The sequence below is a fragment of the Octodon degus genome, unplaced genomic scaffold (assembly GCF_000260255.1).
Source record: "Octodon degus isolate 3935 unplaced genomic scaffold, OctDeg1.0 scaffold00086, whole genome shotgun sequence".
In the NCBI taxonomy this organism is placed as follows: Eukaryota; Metazoa; Chordata; class Mammalia; order Rodentia; family Octodontidae; genus Octodon; species Octodon degus.
This window is the reverse complement of record NW_004524662.1, coordinates 5442592-5448902: the sequence shown is the minus strand read 5'-3', so window position 1 is coordinate 5448902 and position 6311 is coordinate 5442592. Positions and strand designations below refer to the sequence as shown.

General features: G+C 38.8%; 1 pseudogene; it reads left to right on the top strand.

Annotated features, from left to right (window-relative positions):
* The window catches only part of LOC101584433, an 85973-nt pseudogene extending 82988 nt beyond the window's left edge, over nucleotides 1–2985 (top strand).
* Nucleotides 2986–6311: the final 3326 nt, after the last annotated feature.

The window sequence follows — 6311 nt, the reverse complement described above, 5'->3', positions numbered from 1 at the left end:
TGTATTGATTATCAAAACTGTCCTATTAATCAGCTGTGAAACTGTCTCATTCATATTTATTTCTCAGTAAAAATAAAAAGAAATAAATGATTTTGATATGTCCATATAAATTCATTGGCTATTAAAAGAAAAGTACAATTCTAGTGGAGAATGATGATATTGAAGGAAATTCTACATATCTAAGGGCAGGAGTATATGGAAAAGTCTCTACATTTTTTAAAATTTCAGTGTGAACTTAAAACTGCTCTCAACAACTTAATTCTTAGAAAAATAATAATACAATTAATGTCTGCCTGACACCAAAGACTGTCAAGAACAGCAAAGAGGAGGAAAACAAATTGAATCAGTCTTACTCATGAAGATAAATCCAAAAATCCTTTTTAGAATTAAAAGATTGATTTAAGCAATATACAAAAAGCACACTGAGACTGAATCTCTCAAGACTTAACATTACAAAATACATGACAATCTGGATGTGGTGACTCATTCCTGTAATCCTAGCACTCAGAAAGCTGAAGCAGGAGGATCGTTGCAAGTTCAAGACCAGCTTGGGCTATAGAGTGAGCTCAAAGTCAGCCTGAACAAGACCAAAACACACACACACACACACACACACACACACACAAAAGTGAATAATTTGATTCATCATTTTAATAAATAAGGAAAATGATTTAATTATCTGAAGTCCAGGAGGAAGAAAAAACTACATAATAAAATTCAACACTCACTCATGATTTTTTTTAAATATTAACACACTTGGACTAGATGAAAATTTCCTTAACCTCATAAAATGAAATAAATAAACCTGTAGCAAAAACATATTAATGGTGAAGTGTTAAAATCATTCCCTTTAGGGCTGGAGAGATGGCTCAGTGGTCTAAAGCACCTACTTGGAACAAGCTTGATTAAAGCACAGGGACCGCGGTTCGATCCCCCAGCACCACATGCCAGCCAGCTGCGCCCCCTGGTGGGCTGAGCTGGCCACACACACACACACACACACACACACACACACACACGCTAAAATAAATGTTAAAAAATAAATAAATAAATTTAAAAAAAAATCCCCGGTTCTGCAAAAAAAAATCATTAAAAAATCATTTCCTTTAATATCAGGAATAAGACAAGTGTTTCTATTACCATCCTTTCTATTTAACATTGTTGGGCCAACCAAATAGCTCAGCGGATTAAAGCACCTGCAAGCAGGCACAGGGGCTGGGGGTTTTATCCCTGGGCCTGCTGTGCTGGCCCCACCCCCAGGGTGCCCTGAAACGGCAATTGAGACTGGGCGTGGTGGCTCGCATCTGTAATTGCAGTTCTTGGGAGGCTGTAAACAGGCGGATTACTATGAGTCTGATCTAGTAGTGAGACCCTGAACACCATTAGACCCTTCCCTAAAATACAGAAAAAAATAAATATACTGGGGCAGGGTCTATAGCTCAGTGATATAAGCCTAGGAAGTACAAAGTCTTGAGTTTGATTCCTGGTTAAAAAGAAATTAAAAAGCATTGTATTGTGCTTGGCTGGCAGAGAATGAAAAAACCTCTCATTACTCTATTTGTTAGTGATATACATGGCTATGTATGTAGAAAACAAAAACTCTTCTGGTTTAGAGTTTTAATTCTATTAATTATTAGAATTAATAGAATAACCAGGTATGGTGATACTTTCCTATAATTCCAGCACCTGTCAGACTGAGCCACAGGATTGCCACAAGTTTGAGGCCAGGTTGGGCTACATAGAGATTATATAGATACCGCTCCATTCTCTTAATTCAATGACTAGAGAGGTTTGTTCTAATACCATTTGAGACAGGCTATCAGGTCTGCATCTTGTACAATGAGTAATCACTAAGACAACAATATGCAATGTTTTAATTATTGAAAATGTGCTAGTAATCGGTGTGAAACTGTCTCATTGCTATTTGGTTCTCAATAAAAATATTTTTAAAATAATAATATGCAAAATTGAGTGTATATACCTTCAGTGACTCTCTGCCACAGTGTTGAAGATGACAACAGCTGTCACCAATGCCATGAAGGCCATGCTCAGGCCAGCCCTCCTTTCCACCTTTAGGAGGTGCTAGGTGCCCACAAGTGTCCCCTCACTTCTGTCAGCTAAGTACGATGGGCAGCACACAGTGACCATGATTCCTGGCATTAGGCCAGAGCTCATGCTGCACGTGAAATCTGTGTTTAGGTGTGTGTGTGTAGTGCCAGTGAATTTTGAAGAGGTGCATGTGACTTCAATGCTGACAAGAACATCCATGAGGAGACCAGCACAAAGACATCAGCATGCTCATTGTGTGGGAAAACACAGAAACCAAGTACAGCAGCCTGGAGCACAAGACTGTGGCAGGAGTGATGGGGACCCTGAAGCTTTTTACCAAGGCCAAGTCCCTGTGCATGCCCAATATGCCTTCAAGCTGGCTCAGGAGAGCAGGCAAGAAAGTGACAGCTGTGCACAACGCCAACATCATGAAGCTGGGTGATGGTCTCTTCTTCCAGTGCTGCAGGGAAGTGGTGGCCCACTACCTTCAAATCACCTTTGAGAGCATGATTGTGGACAACACCACCGTGTAGCTCATGGCCCAGCCACAGTAATCTGATATGGTGATGCTTAGCCTCTATAGCAACATCATCAACAATGTCTGTTGATGTAGGGCTGGTTGGAGGCCCAGGCCTTGTGGCCAGAGCCAACTGTGGCCATATGTATGCTGTATTTGAGATGGCCACAAGGAACATGGGCAAAAATATAGCCAACAAGAACACTGCCAACCCCACGACCATGCTGCTGGCCAGCCGTATGGGGGACCACCTCAAGCTGCACTCCCATGCCACTTGCATCTGCAAAGCCATCCTGGCATCCCTGGACAATGAAAACAAGCACACTCCAGACATCAGGGGCCAGGGAACCATGTCTCAGGCCACCCAGGATATCAACCATCACATCCGCATCATCAATGGCCAGGTTGTGGAGACTTAGGCTCCCTCCCCCGCAGGATGACCTTGGCCATGCCTGGCACCCCTACTCCCAACACCTCAGCCAGCTTGGTAGCCAGACCTCAGAATAAAGTGACTTCCACCATTATGTAAAATTCATTGCATTCTACTTATCAACAAATTATAAGGATAAGATTTTAAAGATATGTTCCATAGTATTATTTAAAAGATCTTTAAGGAAAAATTATAAATATTAATAAAAACATTTTTAAATGTAAATAAGCATAGAGATAGCTCATGTTTGTGGATTGGAAAACTCAGTCATATAAAGATGTCAATTTTTCCCAAACGGGGAAAATTTCAATAAAATCCCAACCTTTTGTTTGTATGCAGAACCTAAAAGCTGATTCTAAAACTTACATGGAGGTTGATCCTATTGATGGAGGTCATAGCATGGCACAGTAATTTGTTCTGCCAGATATTGAGACTTTCTGTAATGCTATAGACAGTGGGGCACTGTAGCACTTGTGGAGGACCCCATGATACATTAGAAACTGCCAACTGGCCTCCGAGGGACTTCCACTTCTAACTAGATATTTTCCACTGCAATTGCCCAATAATTGCTCCACTTTCACTAAATATTTTCTTTGCTTTCTTCCAAGTTCACTTTATAAAAGCCTTCCCCCACTGTCCTTGGTGGAAGCACAGTACAAACCACCTGCAGGCTGGAGCTGGACAATTCAAGAATTGCTATCTGTTTAAAGGAATGCTTTAAAATTTTAATATGCTTAAGTTTGTTTTTTAACTAGCTTTAAAATTTTAATATGCTTAAGTTTATTTTTAACACATCAAAGGAACTAAAATAATAATTCTAAGAGTGATCTCATAGATATACGGATATTTTATGTCTGACATAGTTGGCCCTATAAATCAGAAAAAAAAAAAAAAACAGACATCTCAAGCCAGCAATAGTAGCACATACCTGTAAACCCAGAACTATGGGAAGCTAACTCTGGAGAAGCATCACAAGTCTGAGCCAAGACTGGGCAACTTAGTGACTTAATGAGATGCTGTCACAAAATTCTTTTAAAAATCTTAATTAAAAAAAGAATAGTGCTTTGTGTCAGTACAAAGGTCCTGCTTTGAATCTCCAATACCATCCAAACAAAAAGGACTACACAATAAATACTGCTGGGACAATCAACCATAGAAATCAGGAGGATCTGGGAAAAAAAAAGGTAAAACAATTAGACTCCTATTGCTTACTAAGATTACCTCTAAAATTAAAGTCTCAAAAGCAAATGGCAAAAATACAAAATTTTGAGGAGACTATACGAACATATCTTCACTTCTCATGGATAGGAAATGAGTTTGTAAATAAGACTGAAAGCATAAATCATAAAGTAAAAGATTAATGAAATGGACTGCCTTAAATTAAAGCAGTTTGTAGCTGATCCCACAATAAAGGAGAAAAACACAATTCACAAAACTGGACAAAATATTGGCAATCATGTAAATGACAAAAAGATCAACATCAAAAATATATCATTCACTTGTATGACTCAAACATTTTAAAAGACAAACAACCCAGGAAAGAGCCTTTAATAGTTACCTTCATTCACAAAAGAGGAAATCTGAATGACCTAAAGAATGTTCAAATCTCATTAGCAATCAAGGAGATTGACAAGCTAGTTTAAAGCCTTAAATATGAATTTGGAAGTAGTGTGTATTGGTGAGCATGAGGAGCAAAAGGACTCCTCACCGCACTCTGGTGCTGCCACTTTGGAAAAGTGGATAAAGTCAAGCACCACAAATCATAATGCACAGGCACAGGCAAGCTTGGTTAGAAACACTTCAATGCAGAGGTTCAGACAAACATGCATGAATCACTGCTGCTGGGATTCCCATCCCAAAGTGTGAGGTGTCAGGATACTACCTTCCCAACCAGGGCAAGACACCCCAACAACGGCTTCACTGAAGAAGAGGTGATTGCTATCAAGCAAAGTGAGCTTACAGGGCCATCTGGTATGTCATCGCTAACATTCCAAGATCTTGGGGCAACATGAATGGGGAAAAGTGTTGCCCTGACCCCAGGTGTCTTGGTGTTAGGCAGCCTAAAGCTGCGGGACATCTGTCATACTTGTCTATTACTACTGGTAAAGCTGACCACGTGCTCTGTGGCTCAGCAATCACTGGTGAGTGTATATCCTACATAATTTCCTGTACATGTTATATTAGTATACATGTACAATAATATTAGTTAACCATATTGCTTGCACTTGCAACAACTAGAAACAACCCAAATATAAATGTCAATAGTATAAATTGGAAAAATAAACAATAGCATATTCAAATATTAGAATGCTATAGAACAGAGAAAAATAAATGAAATTTAGTTATACACATCAATATACTTAAATCTCAAGATAATAGTGAGAAAAGGAAGTCAATCATACAATGTTTTAAAGGCAGAATAAATTATATTTTATTTAGAAACATAAACATACTTAGAAGTGGTACAATTATAAACAAAAGGAAAGAAATCATAATTTAAATATCACGGCATATGCACAGGAGATTTGGTGAGAGGTGCGTAGTGGGAGTGTTATACCTACAGAAAGGCCCGAAGGTACTTCTAAAACATTAACATCCTTATCTTAACCTGATTAGTGGACACATGAGTGTTTGTTTCATTATTGTCTTTTAATAATACATTGACATTTTTATACTCTTCTATTAAGATACTTGTCAATTTTTTAAAAAGCTGAAAAAAATTAAAAGAACATGAAAAACAAAAAAAAAATCTATCAGCAGACTTTAACTCTTTGATATAAATTTCTAGGGATATTGTCAGCAATTTAAAAGATAATGAATCTTTCAAAGGGTCAGCATTTATACATATCTGAGCAGTACCCCTTATTTTAGATTTCATTATGTGTCGAATCTCACTAGGCAGATCGGAAGGGACTGATCAGCCCCCAATAATTATGTATGCAATTATATAAAGTGCCTTCAGTCTTATCTGAATCAGGGCAAAACCTAAATAAAGCAGTAATGAGGTGAGGAGGTAGTAATGGATATGGCAAACAGAGCTCCCTTGCCTGCATGGTATTTTTCCCAAGGAGGGATTTGAGCTGGATTCCCATGTGTAAGACACACACATGTGGGCAGGCTGTTCGCCCAGCAACACTGAACTGTACCCTTTGGTGTGAACCAGGAACTCTTCTCCCCATCAGCCTGTGAATGTCATTCCAAGCTTTTCTACCCATCCACAGCCAATAGCCTTCTCAGGCCACTAACCTCAACTTCCTATCCACCTGCAACTCATTGCATCTTTTTCCTTTTTCCTGTGTGTGTGTGTGTGTGTGT